The sequence below is a fragment of the Aethalodelphis obliquidens genome, unplaced genomic scaffold (assembly GCF_003676395.1).
Source record: "Aethalodelphis obliquidens isolate GAN/ISIS:26980383/991018 unplaced genomic scaffold, ASM367639v1 scaffold46, whole genome shotgun sequence".
In the NCBI taxonomy this organism is placed as follows: domain Eukaryota; kingdom Metazoa; phylum Chordata; class Mammalia; order Artiodactyla; family Delphinidae; genus Aethalodelphis; species Aethalodelphis obliquidens.
Genome location: NW_020837990.1, coordinates 11165405 through 11186785, shown reverse-complemented (window position 1 = coordinate 11186785; position 21381 = coordinate 11165405). Strand labels below are relative to the sequence as shown.

General features: G+C 47.3%; 1 long non-coding RNA gene across 1 annotated transcript; it reads right to left on the bottom strand.

Moving 5' to 3' along the window:
- Nucleotides 1-635: 635 nt before the first annotated feature.
- LOC113607003 (uncharacterized) lies at nucleotides 636-8922 on the bottom strand. Its single transcript, XR_003427776.1, has 3 exons — nucleotides 8840-8922; nucleotides 3053-3139; nucleotides 636-1413 (listed from the first exon to the last, which is right to left on the bottom strand). It is a non-coding gene; the product is annotated as an uncharacterized LOC113607003 (long non-coding RNA).
- Nucleotides 8923-21381: the final 12459 nt, after the last annotated feature.

Genomic DNA, 21381 nt, shown 5'->3' with positions numbered 1-21381 from the left:
GTCTTGGCCAACGTTTGGCACAAACATGCTGTTTCATCGAGTGGTTCTTCTTTTCCCATTTGATGGTTGTTCTTTGTACACATAGCCCAGCTGTCGGCTCCCTAGCGGGGAGGAGGCCAGTGACACCCTGGACCCTAAGAGTGATGGCCACTAACGAGAATCTGGACAGACTGCAAGGATTACATGAAACTTCCCCATTCACACACTGGTATGTGCTTCACAGCGACAGTGGCAGGTCCATTGGCTCTTGTTCCCATTTATCAAATGAGGAATCTCAATGCTCAGAGATTCGAATCAACTGATGATGATCAAAACAGCTAGTCAGTGGCAGAGCAAGGCTGGTGGGGGCAGTGGTCCAGGCTTTGGAAGCAAGAAATGTAGTGGAAAGGATGACGGCTTTGGAATCAGGCAGAACTTTATCTGAGTACCAGCTCCCCAGCTACCTTGCCTTCCGATTCGTTCTGCGTGTGTATATGGGAGAGGGAAGCGTCACCCTGACCTTGTGCCTCAGCTTCCACATGGCTTTTCATCCCCCTCTGCTGCTGCACCCCACAGTCCCTCCCCTCCCCGCAATGTCAGCCTCATTTCCCCCAAGGACCTTGCTCTCTGGATCAGAGAATGAATTCAGGATCAACCCAAGGGAAAGGAGCTTTAAAACAAGAATACCCATCTGGTCCCCATACAGAGATAGGGGCAGGGTGGGGGAGGGGATCTGGGGTCCTCCCATCAGCCTCTGCAGCAGGGACCCTTCTCCATCCCCAGCCTCCACTGTTAGGCAAACAAAGTCCTTGGTAGTGGGGCGGATTGGATGCACGTTGAACTGAGTCACCATCTGTTAGTTTATTCATTGCAGACTTTTGTTTTGTTTTGCTTCTTCCTTTTTGGACTCCCCACGTTTCATACTTGCTAATGAGCGGATCAAATAGCCATTAAAGGTTGTGGGCAGGAGCCAGCCCTGCTCAGCCAGGAGACCCAGCATGCTCTGTGACACCTCTAAGAGACAGCCCTCCCCCTCCCATTCTCCCTTTGGATTCCGGCTGCCTCAGCCCTCCTCCAAAGAAATGGACTTAGCATGTTGCTTATTTAAAGTTCAATTCCACCCCCACCCCAGTCCCACAGTCCCAGAATTCCAGCTACCCAGTCCAGCATGTGGTAAGGGGAATGGCTGGAGGGATATGAGGCAGACTTCTGGTGGTCTCTTAGGCTTGTGGTCTCTAGAGAGAAACTTCAAGGCAGCAGCTTCTGAACTCTGCTCCCTGCCATATGGAGGTCAGCCCTGTGATAGCAGAAGGGCACAGGAGCCTCCAGCCTCCTCCGCCCCGGTGCTGTCCCAGCACTAGAAATGCCTGTCCGTAGAGTCTCTCCAGACAGTTTGGTTGAGGGGACAAGGAGGAGGTGAGGACCCTGGAGCACCTGTGAAAATACCAGCAACAATAAGAACAATGAAAATAATCAACGTCACTATGTCATGATATCCAGACATTGTTCATTTTTAAATTCTAATCCTTATCAAAATGTTTCAGAATAAATGGTATCATAACTCTTTCAGGTGCAAGTATCTGAAAATATAACTCTAACAGCCTAACAACAACAAAAAAAAGGGTGGGGGAGGTATATTGATTTAAGTAACTAAAAAATCCAAATCCAGGGCTTTTAGGTGTCAGGCCCTTCTGGACTGAACAGCTAAAATTATGTCCTCAGGACTTAGTTTCTCTTCCTCTCTCAGCTCTGATTTCTCCTGTTGGGAATCACTCTGAAACAGCGTTCGTCTATTTGGTAGCTCCCAGCAGCTCCAGACTTAAGCCTAGAGGAAATTAAAATCTCTCTTTCTCAATAGTTTAAATTCATGTCCTGGGCCTGATATTTATTGACGTACATTCGGTCACGTGATCACCCATGAACCAATCACAGTATTGGGAGACACAATGCCCATACTTTTATTTATTTATTTATTTTTCATTGAAGTATAGTTGATTTACAATGTTGTGCCAGTTTGAGGTGTACAGCTAAGTGATTCAGCCATATATATATATATGTGTGTGTGTGTGTGTATACATATGTATGTATATCTATGTGTATATATGTATATATGCATGTATACATATGTATATATGTATATACATACATGTATATATGTATATATATGTGTATATATATATCTTCTTTTTCAGATTATTTTTCATTATAGGTTATTACAAGATATTGAATATAGTTCCCTGTGCTATACTGTAGGTCTTTGTTGTTTATATATTTTATATATAGTAGTGTGTATATGTTAATCCCAAACTCCTAATTTATTCCACCCCCATTTCCCCTTTGGTAACCATAAGTTTACTTTCTATTTCAGTGAGTCTATTTCTGTTTTGTAAATAATTTCATTTGTATCAATTTTTTTTAGATCCCACAACAATGCCCATTACTAACAGGACGAGCCTGGATCACTTGTGCATCTCTGAAGAGAAAGAGTATGACATCTGTGCCCCCTACCCTTGCAAAATACCGGGACTGTATGTCAGTGGAGGGGATTCTCAAGAGAATATTGGGTTCCTGTTGCAGAAGAAAGAGGAATAGACATTAGGTGGCAAAGACAATAAGTATCCACTGCACATATCATGTGCCTTTACAAATGAAAAAATAATACTCAGAAGGATACATCATTTTCCTAGGGTCATACAGCTAGTAAACTGCAAATTGGTATTCAGATCTAGATTTGATCATTTCCAAAGCCACATGCTGCATGCAGTCCTTCCTGCTACATTGAGTTTCAAGGGGAAAGGGAGATAGAAAAGAAAGAAGGGGTGTTAAAAGCAGAGAAATGTGTACAAAAGAAAAAACTTTCCTGAATTAATGCAGATTGAGCTTACAAAATGCCCTGATATAGTACAAATATGTCATGGGAGAACAGGAAACTCATTGATCCATTGGAACTGACTATCTCACGATGGAAATAAATAATCTTATAGTCTAGAGCAAGAAGGTATCTTAGGAGATTTCAGGTCATCTGGGCTGACGTGAACCACCTGGCACAGTTCCTTTACATCCCCTCCCTTACCTGTCCTCTCAATTGGTACGGAGGCCATATGTCGCCTGGAAGTTGTCAGCATCCCTCCTCTTCTGCCTTGAAGAGGTATGTGTTAATCTATGAGAAAAAATTAGAGAATTGACTTTTATAATCTTCTGTGCCTCTATTATTGTCTTGGCCACTGGTGTTTCATAAATATCTTTAATACTGCTAATACCCAGTGCTGCCTAGGCTAAGTAATTCACAGTGGACACTGGGGTGCCCCCAACCCTGTCTCTGCCGTTTTCCGCCCATGCATCTTTTCGTGTTCTTGGACTGCAAGCAACAGAAACCTCCTCTGGCTAACTTAAGTTGAAGGGTGTAGGGTAGTTACAGAATACACAGAAAATCCGAGCAACTTGGCTTCAGGAAGGACAGGAAACAGGACCACTCCAGGGATACATGTGGATGAAAGTAATCAGGGCACCCAACTGAGTGGGCAAATTAGAGTGGATTTAACCTGCTCTCTGATCATCAGACTTGTCTCTCTGTACAGGGTTTTGTCCGCCTGGAAAAAGGGTGACTTTTTCTTTGCTCAAAGATGCCTCAACTCCCTTTGCTGTGTACCTTTTGTAAGTATCACAAAGTGTTGGCAGTGGCCACAGAAGTAATAAACAATCTTCTCAGGTTGTTGCCATAAAAAATACATCGGCTCCAACAATTTCTGATCTAGTGTATTTCTACTAATGGTTCAGATTCTAAGGAGAGATTTGGCTAGCTTGAGCCCCTGATGGACAATCTCATGAAACTTCATGGAATCAGGAGTCAGAAGGGTGGAGTGGAAGGAGGGAGAGACCTCCCCGCCCCAAATCAGCACTCTTTATCAAAAGAAGGAAAAACATTGCTGCAGACAATACCAACAGGTGCCCACCACACCCACAAGCTGAACAGGAAGTAAGTGTTCTCCCTTACTCAAGGCTGCCATAGGTCACCAAATTCTAGAAGGAATCATTCACAGTGAATTCCGTGTGTATGGTACCCCCTGGAGTTGTGCAATGCAGAAAGAAGCCTTGTCATTTCCCTACATACTTCCTGCCTTACCAGTCTTTCCAGATATAACAGATACTGGGGTACAGTTGCTATATTCTCAATTTTTTTGCTGAAAACTCAGGTAGATCTCTCAGCCTAGCATGATGTAGGAAGGATACTAGTTTATGACTCTTCCTATCTTGCTTATTCTTCTTTGTCACCCAAGGAAAGGAGGCCTAGTCCTTCAGAAGTCTGTCCCACTTAGATGATCCCTTGTATCCCCTCATTCAAACTCTCTAATCTGTATCCCATACCCTTCTCTCTGAAAACCACCCCTGCCCCACTGTAGGAGGATCTCTGCTCCTCCTTTTCCCCTTGTGTCTTGCTAACTCAGAGCCTTTAGTTTGATAGAATGCTAATAAAGGATTTTCTCTAGTTTCAAGAGGAATGGAAGGAGTGAATGCTCTAATTTCAGTCTGCTGTTCCTTACTAGTCATCTTCGAAGCAAAAACACTAACATGAGTGCCATTTTTCCCCTCAGTCTGACCTCACCTAAGAAAAGCAGAGCCTTCCCTTTAATGTGTCTTTGACCTTGCTCTTTGCAGAAAAATTACCCCTGAATTACTGAGCTAAGCAGCTTTTGACTCCTTTCTGAGCCTGGCTTACATTGTAAAAGCCATCACATTAGCTGCGAGTGGCTGGGCCTGAGCCATCTGGGATGGCAGATACCAGCTCCTATTAGACTCCTTCCGACCCTCAAATCTCTTTCCTGATAGAAGTAGGTAGGGGTTGCTCTCAGTTCATCACCACACGTTTTCTATTTAATTCTGGTCCGCCCTGCTCTTGATTCTCCCAACTATTAACCTGCTATTCATCTCTCTGTTTGTAGCCTTAGCTGACCTTTAGACTTAATTCATGGTACTGCTTCCTTGTACCTCTCAGCAACCCTTCTGCTGTTCTCTTCCTACTTGGCCTGCTGCTGCTGGGCCCAGATATAATCATGAGGATTTTGTCATATTGGAGAGCTGTCTAGAAAGCAGAGAGAAGTGATATAAGAAAAGGAAAAAAAGGAACAGGTAAGTTTTGATGAAATGTAATTTCATGAAAATCTGTCTTGCTCAGGGACAGCCACAATGGGGAACGCTGGCTACTCTTGACCAGATCGATGGTATTAGGTGGGATGGGAGAAAAGGGCTAGTGCTAGAAACAGGAAAGAACTATCAAAGTCAATTCCAATGCATAGGATAGGCTGTGCCTAACCCTCTTTAACCAGCTGGACTCCCTATGGGATAAGCAACCCATGTAGGACTCTACCTCCCCTGCAACATGGACCCAACAAGAAGAGAACTGGGCAGAGTGGGAAAGAGCTGAGATGCATGGGGAGGGTAGAGATGATAGGACAGTAGGCAGCCCACCAGCATCATTACCAGATTCATCAATTCCTTGTCATTTCCAAGCCATGAGATACAGGAAGGAATTCTAGAATTATCCTGCTGCCAGTGGATCTTCCCAGTGTAATCCCAAAGGTCTAGACTTGGATATAGAAGAACTGCAAAGATCTGGCTCAGGGAGGATGAGAGTGATGAGCCCAGGCACAGCACACAGGAACTTGATTCTTTTCTGAAGACGTAGTTGGACAAGATTGTTGGGAAGGTGGGGTGGTGTTCAGGTGCTACACATCAGCTCTCCCTCTCACCAGTATCCACCTTGGGTGAACCCAGACATCCTCAGGATCACAGCTGGTATCAAGCTCAGGATGTTCCACGTGGCTCCCTTAGACTCTCTACCTCACATCTGACTGTCTGTTAGACATCTCCATCTAGATACTCCACAGTCACACCACACTCAACCTGGCCCAACCTGAACCATGCCCCATCCCCAAACTTTCTGTGTTTCCTGTTTCAGAGAATAGCAACTCTTTACCTAAGGCAGAAAGTTGAGTGCTATCTCTGACTCCTCTCTCTCCATCAAGCCCCTTGCATTTAGTCAACCACTGAGACTTGCCAATTCAACCTGCTAGATGTTTATCAAATTTGTATCCAGTCACCATCCCTATTACTATAGTTCACATTCAGGCCACCACCATTCTTGCCTAAGTTACTAAAATAGCATCTAGCTACCATCGAACCATCAGCTACCACTCTTGCCCTTGTCAGTCTCATCTTCCATGACATTACTGTGCTTGAAAGTCCTACAATGGCTCCCATTTGCTGAGGATAAAGTCCAAACTCAATTGTCTTGCCTACGGGGCCCTCTGTGATCTACCTTCGACCCCCCTTCCAGCTTCATTCCTCACTACGACCTGCTACAAATTTCATGCTCTACAAACACAAGTACACTTATAGTTCTCCCTTCACACACTCTGCTGTACCTCACCTCCATGTCAGTGCTCCAAGTGACACCTGGACCAGCAATGTCCTTCCTCTGCTATTTTCGTCTAACACAGACTCTTTGAAGCTCAGCTCTAGAACCTCTTCCAGGAAGCCTTCTCTATCCACTACAGTTCACTTCTCCAAATGTTAAAGATGTTTTTAAAAAGAGATTCAAAAAGATTAAAAGAAGCAACAAAAGCAAAAATAAATAAACAGGACTACTAAAAATCTTCACAGCAAGGGAAAAAATTTTAAAAATGAAGAGGCAACCTATGAGAGAAAATATTTGCAAACCCCATACTCAGTAAGGGGTAATATCCAAAATATATAAAGAACTCATACAACTCATTAGCAAAAAACCAAATAACCCAACATAAAAATGGGCAAAGGGCCTGAATAGACATTTTTCCAAAGAAGACATACAAATGGCCAACAGGTACATGAAAAGGTGCTCAATATTGCTAATTATTAGGGAAATGCAAATCAAAACCACAATGAGATATCACCTCACACATGTTAGAATGGCTATTATCAAAAAGACAAGAGATAAGTGCTAACAAGGATGTGGAGAAAAGAGAATGCTTGTGCACTATTGGTGGGAATGTAAATTGGTGCAGACACTATGAAAAATAGTGTGGAAGTTCCTCAAAAGATTAAGAATAGAACTACCTTTCAGCCAGAAATTCCACTTCTGGGTATCTATCGGAAGGAAATGAAAACAGGATCTCAAAGTGATATCTGCACCTCCATGTTCATTGCAGCATTATTCACAAAGGCCAAGAAATAAAAACAACTTAAGTATCTGTTTCCGACAACAGATGAATGAATAAAGATGAATGGATAAAGAAGATTATATATATATATATAATCTTCAGATATCAAAGAGAGAGAGAGAGAACACATGGGATATTATTCAGCCATGAGAAAGGAAATACTGCCATTTGAGACAACTTGGATGAAACAAGGGCATTATGCTAAGTGAAAGAAGTCAGACAGAGACAGATAAATACTATATGTAATCACTTACATGTGGAATCTAAAAAAAGCTGAAATCATAGAAATAGTAGATTGGTAGTAACCTGGGGCTGGGGAATGGGAGAAATGGGGAGATATTAGTCAAAGTGTATAAACTTCCAATTGTAAGATCAACAAGTTCTGGGGACCTAATGTACAGCATGGTGGTTATAGCTAATAATAATGTATTATATACTTAAAAGTTGCTAAGAGAGATCGTAAATGTCTCATCACACACAAAAAAATGGTACTTATGTGATGGGATGGAGGCGTTAGCTAATGCTATGGTGCTACTCATTTTATAATATGTAAGTGTATCATATCAACGTGTTGTACACTTTAAACTTACACAATATTACTTGTCAATTATATCTCAATAAAATTGGAAAGAACAGATTAAAATATGGCTTCACCGTTCCCATGCCCTCACATATACAATTAAGGGCCCTAATTCGTACCCTTGTAATACACAGTACCTATCTAGCCATTGATCATGCTACCTCTTATTAGAGTCATGTTTCCATTGTATTACCACTTAATGATAGTCTCCATGGGAACAAGGATGACATATTACATCCCCCACACCAAGACCATAATAGACATTAAATAAACTGTACATAAATAACTGTAGTAATAAACAATAACCAAGTACTTTGGTTTATTTAATTCTCCTCCCCTACTTCTAAAGAGGCAAGACTGTTCATTACAGTCCTTCCCAGAATCCTTTTCAAGAGAGTGCAGTGTTGTGGTCAAGATCATGAGCTCTGGATTCCGGCATGGCTGAATCATTCTGGCTCTTCCATTTTTTAACTGTGGAAATGTGAGCAAGTAACTTATTCCTTATCCGCCCTGAGCCTCACCGCCTCATTTGCAAAATGAGGATCATCATAGAATCAACCTCATGTGGTTATTGTGAGGCTTAAATTAGGTAATGTATGGCTCTTGCTTGGTACATATTAAGTGCTCAAAGAAAACAAAACAAAACAAAACCTTGGTGATGATCATCCCTTTTTTCTACTCTTTGACTTTCTAGCCTAGTACTCCAAAGTCAGGAGGAGGGGATATGATTAGGGCTGAGAATGGGAAACATTTTCAATCTTTTAAGTGTATCTTTAACCTGAAGTTTCTGCTTTTGTTCCAAAGCAAGGTTGAAAGAGAAAGGGCTTCTTTGTGATTCTAGCTGTCTTTTATTCAAGAGGAAAGTGTCACACAGACTCACAGCAGCAGCAGATCACCGAGCCAGGAAGCCTGGCCCAGAGAAGTGATGCTGCCTGCTCAGTGAAGAGGGAATTGGTCACAGAGACAGATCTCATTAATGCTAATGGCCGTTGTGCAGCTAATTAGCAGCATACTACACTCAGTATTTACCCTTGTGTGCCTACAAAGCTCCACTTTCTCCTTGGGAAGCAAGCTGTTTCTCTACCTGCCTCATGGCGAAGAAGATCTCTGCTGCCAGACAGCAGCTTCATCTCTGCCCGCGTGGGGCGGCTGCAGGAAAGCAGACGGGGCTCCATTCAGGGGCCTGGGAGGAAGGTAAAGAGGGAGCACGTGATTCGTCTTCCAATCCTGGGTGGAGCACTGGGCTGCTAAAGACCTCACCCATCACGGGTGCCGCTTTCATGAGTCAACCAGGCAGCTGTCAGCCCCAAGTGCCCTTCCAGAACTGCTGAGTGTGCAACCATCCTCTTCTTCCTTTGCAAGGAGTGGTTCTCTGAGCTTAGGACAGAGCCCCTCCTTCCCACAGGGCCTGGGAGAAGGGGTGAATCACCAAGAAAGGGTCTTCTTGGAGGCCTAAGCAGAGAGCTGCTGATGACCTTCCCACCATCCATTCCACAATCTTTAACAGAACTCGGAATCTGAGCCGCACCATGAACACGACAGTGAATAAGGAGTGAACAGGCGGGGCTCTGCCCTGGGGAGCTCCCATGAAGATGAACTTACAGCTATCACGCTGCACTGGGATAGTGCAGGGCAAGAGCGGAGTGTCAGGGAAGGACCGCTCTGGCCGGACCGGGGGAGTCAAGAAGAGCTTCATGGAGGAAGAATCGCTGAACTGTCCAAGCACCTATGCCCTGAGCATAGACCTGTCTCCAGTGGAGAAGTCTGCTCTGTTAGGTGCCCCTCCCCTTCCTCTGAAGCAACAGGCTTGAAATCTGAAGAAGTCATCACAGCTCTGAGTCCTGGTCCTGCTTGAAATGATGTAGACAGAGAGGCTGCCCTGGGGACCGAATGTTCTGGAGACTACAGGATGATCACTGCTCCGTCAGCAGGAGCCTGGGCTGGTTCCCTGGGAGACCTCCCTCACAGCTCACCTCCACATTCTCTTGGCCTCGGAAATCCTCCCCAGCTCCCAACCCACAGCCTTGCTCCATGGCTAATGCCAATTGCACAGATGACCACAGGGCCAGTGGTTTCTCCTCATACCCCAAGAGACGTGCAATGACCCCCCAAAATTCACATGTTGAAGATTAACCCCCAGTGTGATGATATTAGGAAGTGAGGCCTTTGTGAGGTGCTTAAGTCATGAGGATGGAGCCCTCAGGAAAGGATTAGTGCCATTATGAAAGGGACCCCAGAGGGCTATTTTGCCCTCTTTCCACCTTGTGAGGACACAAGGAGAAGGCAGCAGTGATGAGAACCCAGAAGAGAACTCTCACCAGAACTCAGCCATGCTGGCACCCTGATCCCAGACATCCAGCCTCAGGAACTGTGAGAAATAAATTTCCATTGTTTTATAACAATGGCGCTTTGGTACTTTGTTATAGCAGCCCAAACTAAGACGAAATCCTGGTTCAAAAGGAAACCAACCTTGTGAAGTGGTTGCTTGATCAATGCCCAGCCCCTAACTGCACTGGAGCTCTTGCCCGGCCACCGGCCCTGTCCCAACTGAACGTATCCTGAAACCCTGCAGAGCACTGGGAGAGAGAGCCTTAGTCCCCCGATGACCCCTGTGCAGCTCGGGAGAGTTGGGTGGTCTGTGCTTTAAGGCAGGAGCTGGGTCTAGAGGATGATGTCTTGCTGCAGAGGTGACCGCAGAACCAGTGGCCTCTCACCGAATGCTGGGAGCTGCCCACCCACTCCTGACACACATGCACACACCATAGTCTCTTGCTACAGCTTCTGTTCACCAGGGCACCACTGAAAGCTGCGTGGGTGGAGTTGTCAGCAAGGCCCCATGGATGGGCTCCCTGCCAGCCATTCCCTTTTGGGCTAAAGGATTGCAGAACAAGCTGTAATGTCAAAGAAGGACCCAATGTTAATCACTATTTTATATGCTACAGTATAGCTGAGACTACACAGGACAACTCAGGATCAATGAGGGGCTGGCTTGTCCCAGGTGGAGCATTCTTGTGGAGTCCTCAGTGGCCTAGCCTTGTTCCCAGAACTGAGTTCGACTACGGAAGAATGCCTGGCCCTGTGGCACTGGCTTGTAAGCAGGCAAGGAGGCTGCACAGTCAGCCACAGCTGGTGCCCACTTCTGGGCCTCTATTTCCCTGAAGCTTTTTCCATTTCACTCCAAAATCTTTCCCAACCTCTCTTTCTCTCATTCTCTCCTCGGGTGACCCAAAGTGCATTGTTTCAGGACAAAACAGAATAGTCAAGACAGAAACAGCCCCAGTGCCAGTGCAAATTCTGCCCTGATAAGTCACAACTCATCTGCACTGGCTCGGCCTAGGATACACACAGACTCATGGCGGTCAAACCTTAATGCCCAGCCAGTCTTGGACTGGGGACATTGCCCCTACATATAACTGCCCTTACACACACACACACACACACACACACACACACACACACACACACACCCTTTCAGGAAACTGCCCCAGCTGCTCAGAAAAGGAAATGCACATGTTTTTCAAATGTTAGAGCCAGGAAGAAATCGAGAAGTCATTCAGCTCAGCGTCCTCTTGACAGATGGCTGGAACCAAGGACTCAGAGGAGAAGAGCCTTGCCTAAACTTGCCTGGCATGTTGACACCCTGGCCTCCTGACTCTTCCCAGACCTTGAAGTCTCTTGCTGGTCTGTACCCTCAGTGACCAAGTCACCAGCTCTTGTTCAAGTTCCTCCCTCTGCTGTAGAGCTGGTCATAAGCTAGCGCCATGACTGATGGGAGGAGTTTCCAGCTTTAGCCTCCGTGCAGAGCAGTGGGGCTGTGTGGTCTGATGGTTAGAACCCAGCTTTAGCAGCTACCAACCCAGGTCTGAATCCTGGATCAATCACTAGGTAATTATATGTCCTTGGAAGGTTAAATAACCTGTCTGGGCCTCAGTTTCATCATCTGCTAAATGGAATAATAACACAATCTACCTCACAAACTATTGTGCAGATTAAATGAGTTACCATTCTTTAATCTTAAAGAACCTGGTACAGAGTAAGTGCTATATGAACCTAGGCTATTATTATTATCATTGGGATATTTATTATAAATGCATATTCCAGGCCCCACCCACGGAGAATCTGATTTAGTACATCCATATTAGGAACCAATAATCTGCATTTCAGCAAACCCCCCCATGATTTTAGTGGGTGCCTGGGGGAGAGAGGAATGCAATGGTCCAAGGACCATATTGACACCAAAGCTGTTTTCAAGGCTGAGGAAGTGTATTTTGACCCCACCCTGGTCTGTAAAAGAAGAACTCCAATGACCTAGTTAGCCTTCTTGTCTGAATCCCTAGATCCACATTCCTCACATTTCCCTCCTTCCTGGACGTCTTGTTAAAAGACTGGTCCTCAGGTCTCACCCAAACCCTGCGACTCTAAGTCCATCCACCTCACTACAAATAACTCAATTTTGTTTCTTTTTATGGCTGAGTAATATTCCATTGTATATATGTGCCACATCTTCTTTATCTATTCATCCAATGATGGACACTTAGGTTGCTTCCATCTCCTAGCTATTGTAAATAGAGCTGCAATGAACATTTTGGTACATGACTCTTTTTGAATTATGGTTTTCTCAGGGTATATGCCCAGTAGTGGGATTGCTGGGTTGTATGGTAGTTCTATTCGTAGTTTTTTAAGGAACCTCCATACTGTTCTCCATAGTGGTTGTATCAATTAACATTCCCACCAACAGTGCAAGAGGGTTCCCTTTTCTCCACACCCTCTCCAGCATTTATTGTTTCTAGATATTTTGATGATGGCCATTCTGACCGGTGTGAGATGATATCTCATTGTAGTTTTGATTTGCATTTCTCTAATGATTAATGATGTTGAGCATTCTTTCATGTGTTTGTTGGCAATCTGTATATCTTCTTTGGAGAAATGTCTATTTAGGTCTTCTGCCCATTTTTGGATTGGGTTGTTTGTTTTTTTGTTATTGAGCTGCCTGATCTGCTTGTAAATTTTGGAGATTAATCCTTTGTCAGTTGCTTCATTTGCAAATATATTCTCTGATTCTGAGGGTTGTCTTTTGATCCTGTTTATGGTTTCCTTTGCTGTGCAAAAGCTTTGAAGTTTCATTGGGTCCTAGAGTCTGTCATACAGAGTGAAGTAAGTCAGAAAGAGAAAAACAAATACCGTATGCTAACACATATATATGGAATCTAAGAAAAAAAAATGGTCATGAAGAACCTAGGGGTAAGAGGGAAATAAAGGCACAGACCTACTAGAGAATGGACTTGAGGATATGGGGAGGGGGAAGGGTAAGCTGGGACAAAGTGAGAGAGTGGCATGGACATACATACACTACCAAACATAAAATAACTAGCTAGTGGGAAGCAGCCACATAGCGCAGGGAGATCAGCTCGGTGCTTTGTGACCACCTAGAGGGGGGGGATAGGGAGGGGGGGAGGGAGACGCAAGAGGGAGGGGATATGGGGATATATGTATATATATAGCTGATTCACTTTGTTATAAAGCAGAAACTAACACACCATTGTAAAGCAATTATATTTCAATAAAGATGTTAAAAAAAGAAGAAAAAAACAACAACCCTGCAACGACTCCCAACTCTTGGGTTTAGGAAACAGCCTTTTCAACACTGCCCCCTCCCAAGGTGGTTCAGACGTTTATGGAAGGTTGACAGTCACTGACAAAGAGCAGGTTTCCCTGGCCCAGCTGAGCACTGCAGGTCCGGGGGATGGAGACTGCCAGGGAGGGAGCCTGGGTCACCCTTTGCTCCCCTTCACCTCACCCACTCAGGGCTGCCACTCCACAGATCTCGATCCCAGCCTGGGTGGCATTTCCATGCTGGCCCTTTATTTCCTGCCAAGAACAGAGCTGACCTCTCTGGTCCACTGGCTCTCCGCCCAGCCAGGGCGTGGGCGGCATCCTTGAAGACCTCTTTGCCCTCTCTCCCCCAGGACTGAAAGGCTGTACTGGGGGGAGAGAGGAGGGGACCTAGGCATCATTTAGGAGGCTGCTAAGACCTAGCTTGGGGAGCAGCCAGAACGATAGGTCCCCGTCCAGACAGCCCCTCCTCCCTGCCCAGACCTCTGTGTACTCATGCAAAGATAATTCAGTTACTGGGAATGCAGACTGGAGAGATAACCTGATTTAGAAGCTGAAACCATCTGAGCTGGGCAGGAAAGCTGGGGTGCAGGAATAGTCCTTATTAACCCAGGGAGGCTGGAGCAGTAAGAAGAGAAAAGGGGTGTTAGATGGAGAGGCATTGGATGGGATGGCTGCTTGGAAAGAATGATGGCTGGGGTTTGGGTGTTGGTCCCTCCCACCCTTCATCCCCCACCCTTGGTCCATCCAAGGGCTCACTCACCCCTTAAATCTTCTGTGAATTCACTTTTTTTCTAGAGTGCTAACATAGCCATCATCCGACTTATACAACCATCCGGGGAGGAAATAAGCTGAGAAACCTATAAAGAGTCAGGGAGGAAGAAAACCTTTTCTGAGGTTTAATTTGAGTCATTGATCACCAACTACCCTCAGAACAAGTTATTTCAGGGTGAGCTGTCATCTGTGAAAGCTGGTAGTGTGGCTGCCATGGGACCCGCTGGGGAGGAAGCTGCAGGGAGTACTCAGGGTCAAGGTCAAGGTGTGGGGACCATTCCTCCTCCTTTCCTTCACACCTGAGAGCCAGTCCCCACTCCCACAAATGCCAGGGGTGCCTTGTCTTCCCTCAGCCATCTCGAGCTTAGTACCTCCTTCTATATTTTTCTCTCATCCTCGTTTGCCTGGAAGTCCCCCCTGCAGTCTCATTTTCACCCACCTGCATCTTAGGAAGAAGATGCTCTGGAGGAAAGCAGACTGGCTCGCCCCTGGAAAGGAAAGCAAGTGATTAAGAATCTTGAAAACAGCTCCAGTCATTTATCTCTATCTGCTGCTTCTCCTCGCACAGGGAAATTTTTCTCTGCAAATAATTTGTCTTTCTTACAACCTGCCTGTTCTATGTCAGATGAATGTGAGACCCTGAAGAAGCCGAGGCAAGTCCAAGAGTTCCTTGGACATTGTAGATTAGATTTGTAGGCCGGAGGATGGAGCAGAGACCCCAGCCACACCCCAGGTGCCAACTAGAGAGACCAGCCACAACTCCACCAGAAACGCCAGACCCACCGCAGGATGGCTGTGCTCCGCCCTGGCTGCTTCAGAACAGGCCTGAAAACGCCTGTATTAAGTAGGCAGGAGACAGGCCGGCAATGAAAGAGTTAATGAAGAGCCAGACATTTCCCACCCCCCTCCATTCTCCCCCTGGACCCAGATGAATAACCAGTCAGTAAGATGACCCCAATGGAAGAAGTCCAGAATCATCTACTCAGCTCTCAGGGGTATTTGTACTCCTTTCCACACAAATCAAATCACTCAGAGTGAAGGTGGGGCTGGGAGGGAGCCCAACGGGACAGGGCTTCTAACCTTTCAGAGGCGGGGCAGGGACCCGCCCAGGGCAGAGCCTTCAAGCCCTGGGGCCCAAAACCAAGGAGTCTGAAACTAAGGAAAGAGTGCTCGGACTCGCCAGGCCACGGCTGGTCTAGAATCTCCGTCCTTTTTTCCCTGAGAGTTTGTTAACTTTCCAGAAAATTGCAGCGTGGCTTTCCCAGCGTGGTAAAATGATGAGGGGTTTGCTCTCACAGTCACCCTAGCCGTCCAGGGCACGATGAGTTAACCAGGGGACACGTAAGGGTATCAGATCTGAGAGAGCTTCAGACAAAGCTGAAACCCCCAGAGTCTGGCAGGAGCCAGAGACCTCCCACTTCTCTGCTCCATGGAAGAGCCCACTCGGCTGGCCTTGACTGTCTCCTCTGCCTGCCTGGTCCCTGTCCCCAGCTCCTGCCCGGCCTCCCCAGGTGCCCCACAGGCTGGCCTGCCTGAAGCTTTGTGTTCTTGAAAAGCCGGCAGATTTATAGCCCTCAGCAGCAGACAGACATCCACCCCCGCCTCGCCTTCCCCTGCAGCTCCCAAACCACACTCCCCCGTCCTTCTCTCCCGGCCACACCACATCAGGGGTGTCTGATGGGGGCAGGGCAGGGAACACAGCCTGAAGGGTCACTCCATCCTCAGGCGGAAGTGCCACGCTGCTGGGGGGCCTGCCTTGCTGTGACCTGCTAATAGCTCGGAGGGGGCTGTCCAGGAGAAAGATGCGAGAGTTTTCATTTCATTACAGCCTGCAGAGGAGCAGGGGTCCTGTCTTTCTGGAATATTCTGCCCTGTAATAATTCTCAGGCTAAGACTGCAATGACAGCAGTCAGGATGCCTCACCTCCCCAGATCAGTTCAGCCAGTGTCCCCCAATCCCAGACAAGGTGAGCAGAGACTAATAAATTCACAGAGATGTGAACGGGCCATTTGTGTGGAAAGAGACAATGGTTGGAAGAGGAGATGTGGTGTCATGAGAAAAGTGTCAGACAGACTCAGGAGTCCTGGGTCCTGGTCTCTTAGACCATTAACTAGGGGTGGACCCCCGACCAGAGGCTGTACTCCTCTTGACTTTGGTGAGGGCTGGGTTACACCGCTAGCTTCTGAGGTTTCTCAGAGGATGAGTGAGCGAGCGTCCTTGGAAGCAAGAGGCATTGTTAAAATAATTGTTCAAGAATAATGGGCTCAAGGGGACTTCCCTGGTGGTCCAGGGGAAATGAATCCGCCTTACAGTGCAGGGGACTAGGGTTCGATCCCTGTTCAGGGAACTAAGGGGCGTGCCATGGGGCAACTAAGCCGGTGCGCCACAACTACTAGCTCGCGCACCTCAACTACAGAGCCCACGCGCTCTGGAGCCCATGCACAACTAGAGAGAAGACAGCGCACCACAACGAAAGATCATGCATGCCTCAACGAAGATCCCGCATGCTGCAACTAAGACCCGATGCAGCCAAAAATAAATTAAATAAATAATCTTTGGGGAAAAGAAAAGAAAAATAAGCTCAGAAAGCAAGTTGAGAATGGGCTAAGGAATGAGGGAGCCACGAGGCGATCTGGGAGCTAGAACCAAGCCTGCCAAGAGGCTCGGGGGATGGGGAATCAGCCAGCACCCTTACCCCAAGGCCCAGCAGAAGGGCAGGTTCTGGAGGAGAGCTCGGTGGTGATGGGCCAGAGCAAGGGCAGGGACGAGGGAACCCAGCAGGTGCCTCGGGGTCCCCCCAGGAAGCCTGGTCCTGGTCCCCTTGGTATCCATCATGATGGGCATCCACTCGACAGCAGAGTCCAGCTGTGGTCCTGCCCTGCTGTCTGACCACGTGTGTGATTCAGCTCTAGTCTCCACTGGAGGGCAGAGCATGGGACGTTGTAGACCGAGCACAGTGGTCCCTGGACCCCTGGATGGCTGGGTGCTCTCGAGCAGGCCCTGAAGCTCCGTGAGCCCCAGTTGGCTCACCTGCATCTGTCTCTCACGGTGCTCTGCAGGGCTGTTCTATGAACCAGAGGCAACAGATGATGAGCTCCTCACAGAGTCTACAGCACTGAATTGTGGTTCTCCTGTGTGAATTATCCCAGTAATCTAACTTATTTTATGGAGTAGCATAAGCATTATGAATAATATAATGCAACAATGCCCACTTCTCAGGGTCACCCCTTGTCAGACGCAGAGGAGGCCGAGAGCAATACTAGATCCCACCCCCAAATCCTCCCTCCCCTGCCCAGCCCCCCGCCCCCCACAGTCAGGACCCAGGAACCTGACCCTGCCAGTGAGCCCAGTGGTGGACGCAGCTGTGAGAATCTGGGGAAGGCAGAGAGAGGCAGGAGCCCAGAGGTGCCTTAGGACCGTTCATATGAATATCTGCTTAGACTGAGAGCAAAAAGATGAATGCGAAAATCCCATCCCGAGAAGCTAGTAGCTATACATCTGCAGTGCCTTAAAGATTGGATACTTATTAGGTTTGTGGTAAAGTAAGTAATGTGCCGATTCAGGAATCACAGCTATGAGAGAAAGAAATGAGACAAAACTCTCCCTTCTCATCACCCAGCCAAGCCCAATGACGACGCACGTTTCTGGCTAGAGCATCACGAGAGGTGCTCCACGGTGTGCAGCCCAATGGGCACAGACGGTGGGCCTGACCCGGGAACCGGTGAGGGCAGGGGAGACTGTCCCTCCGTACCTCCAGAGAGGCAGGCTGCGGGGCGGCGGGCGGGAGCTGGCACAGGGAGGCCTTCGCTGGGCAGCCACAGTAGCTAAAATACTCCAATTGAAAGAAAAATGTCCCCATCCACGTAACTATTCTTCAGGACCAGGCAGAGAAATGGACAATGTTGATTCATTTAGCTCAGTAGCGTTCAGGTCAAAATGAATCTTGTCAAAAATCCATCATCCACTTTCAATAAGTAAGAAAAGGGATACAGGCTCCCGGGGTATCAATCACACCCCAACAGGGAGCAGCTGAAAACAGATCTATCACGGTCTCTGACGGAGGCTTCCATTACTCAATGTAGTGTTTCCTGAATGCACCCCGAGGACCCCTCCCAAGGTCACAGGCACCTGCCAAACCCCTAGCAGCAGCAGAACTGAGATGGCCCAAGGGCAGGCGGTCAATCTCCTAGTCATCTCTCTACAGCTAGCAGGTGAAATTTCTGGAGCCTCAGTGCAGATTTATATATGCTTGCTTTTCACAGGATCAACACTTAGCTGACTAACATGGCTCTGAAGAAGTCATTTCATCCATTCCTCCACTTGAGGAATCACTGTCACTTAACTCCCCTGCTGTCCTCATATCTGTGTGGCTGCCTCAAATCTGTAGGAAAAGGAAATAATAGCAGCTTAGCTGTTCTCCACTGTACAAAGCTCAGGAAAAGCAGAGTGGCTCTGCAGAGCTTCCCTGACCTTAGGGCCTCCCACAAGACATTTAGAAGGCAAGACTCACCGTCCTCTTTGTTCCTGGGGCAGAAGCTAGCAACCCCCAAGGCTGGCATTATGGCATTCCCTGACTCCCCCCAACAGAGGAGGCACATGAATGGGGCCGGAGAAAGTTCCTTGAGAGTCAGATGAGGGAGAAGGCTGTGTACCATCTATACCGTTCACTAGCTGTGTGAGCTTGAGCCAGTTCTTAAACTTCTATCCATCTCACTTTTCTCATACATAACAGAGAAACCATAATAGTGTATACGTCTTAGGATTGTTGAAGATTCAGTGAGACTGTACATGTGAAGAACTGTCACACGGACAATGCACAAGAGGTGAAAACTCTTGTTAGAAGAAGGTCCTTCTGGCACTGAGCCTTTTCTTCTAGTCTCGTCTTACTACGATAAACAACTTCTAGAAAGTGTCCACAGGATCCATTCCTTCCTTCATGTATACATTCACCAAATGTGTGTGGACTATTCATTGTTCTACCTGTTCTAGATGCTGGAGAGAGAGTGTACTTATTGAGTGCAGGTGCTGGATCTTTGATGATTAATTGGGGGGGGCACAGATAACCTATAATTAAATAAAATAATCACAGATAATAATAAATGACTCAGAGATAAGAGGGAGATGAATTAAAGAGTGGCTGACTTGGCATGGGGGGGCTACTTAAATTTGATTCAAGGAAGGCCTCTGTGAGTGGGGGGCATTTGAGTTGAACCCCAAGTGGTATAAAAGAGTCAGCCACACGGTGATCTGGAAGGAGGACATTCTAGGCAGTGAGCATGTGGAGGGCTGAAGGGAGACTGAGGGAGGAACAGCACAGAGAGGCAGGCGGGATGGAGGAGGAATTCCCTAGTGACCCCGTGGTTAGGACTCCACAATTTCACTGCTGAGGGCACAGGTTCAATCCCCGGTTGGGGAACTAAGATCCCGCAAGCCCCACAGCACTGCCAAAGGAGAAAAAAAAAAAGCTCTAGAATCCTATTAGGAGAATGGATTGAAGCAGGGCAAGCGTGGAAGGAATGAGATGAGCTAGGAGGTCCTTACAGAGTTCAGGGGAGAACGGTGAAGGTTTTGTCAAGGTGGGTAGCAGTAGATGTGAAGAGGAGATATTAGGGTCCAGGAGATATTTTGGAGGTGGAAACAACAGCACTTGCTGATGAATTAGATGTGAGGGATGAGAGAAAGGGAGGAATCTAAGATTTCTGCACAGTTTCTGTTTGAGCCATTGGATAAATGGGGTAGTAATTATTGCTGTGGTGAAGAACAAGAGGAACAGTTTGGGGTGGAGAAGTGCAATTAAGAGCTCTGTGAAGCTGAATAAAATGCCTATTAGACATCCAAGTGAAGACATCAATGTAAGTGGTTGGATTTAGGAGTCATGGAACTGGATGAGATCAACTAGGGAGAAAGCGTAGCTAGAGAAGGGGCAGGGAGGAGGACTGAGCCCCGGGAGTGTCATCCAGAGGAATCCTTTTCCAAAAGCCCCAGCCCTTCGAGGATATATATTTTGTTTCCAGAACAGAGTCACAGGAGGGTCAGGTTGGGGATTAGAAGCAAAGGGGACTTGGGGGAACACACCTGGAGGAGATGCGAGACAGTTGCCTCTGAACACACGTGTGGGCATGCAAGTTCTGCTAGATCTGCCCCACCCTAGAGAAGGGCAGGATTCTACTGTGTGAAGATTTCTGCTTTCTGGGTGTGTATTTCTGGGAGGTAGGTGGAATCAAGCCCCCTATGCCACCAACGTGTGGCCACTCTGCGATGGAGGAAGAGGGGAAAATAGAAGCTGGGAGGTGAGTCTGCTCTGAATGCAACGAGGTTCTATTCCAGGGCAACCCACATGTCCCCAGTGTGATGGGCTGAAGGTTTGTGTCCCCTCAAGACTCATGTTGAAGCCCTAACCCCCAGCGTGATGATATTTGGAGGTGGGGCCTTTGGGATGTACTTAAATGAGTTTGTGAGGCTGGGGTCCCCATGATGGGATTTAGTGTCTTTATAAGAAGAGGAAGCAAGATCAGAGAATGCTCTCCCTCTGTCTCTGTCTCTCTCTCTTTCTCTGCCATATGAGAACCCAGTGAGAAGGCGGCCATCCACAAGCCAGGAAGAGAGCTCTCACCGACAACTGAATTTGCTGGCAGCTTGATCTTGGATTTCTTAGCCTCCCAAACTGTGAGAAATAAACATCTGTTGTTTAAGCCACCTCATCCATGGTACTTTGTTATGGCAGCCCGAGCAGACTGAGACACCCAGGCTTCTGCAGCCTGTGGGACACAGAAGGACACATCGGTGTGGATGCCCGAGGGCATGCTGATTTCCAGGACTGCAAGATGTCAGCCCCCTTCACACACAGCAACATCTTCTCTGGTTATTTTTGGGAGTTCCCAGGGGGCCTCAGCTCTGCTCACAGTGTCTTCACATTCTACCTCTCACAGCCCCCTGAACCACACAAGGGGGTGGCTCCCTCCTTCCAGCGCCTCCCATACCTCCTGCTAGGACCCCAAGCATCTAAAGCTGCAGCACCATCCTACACTCCCACAGCATGCTGGGGTCCACTGAAACTGAGAGGGTCTCCCCTTTCCCTTCTCCACGTCCTGCTGCCACCAGGGGAGGCGGCCACCCATTGACCCAGCAGTTCATCAGACCCAGCCACACCTTGAACCCTCCAGGGTCTGGCAGACCACTGAATAAACTGAGGAGCCACATCGGGTTTACCTTGTGCCCCAGCACCTAGCGTGGTGCCTG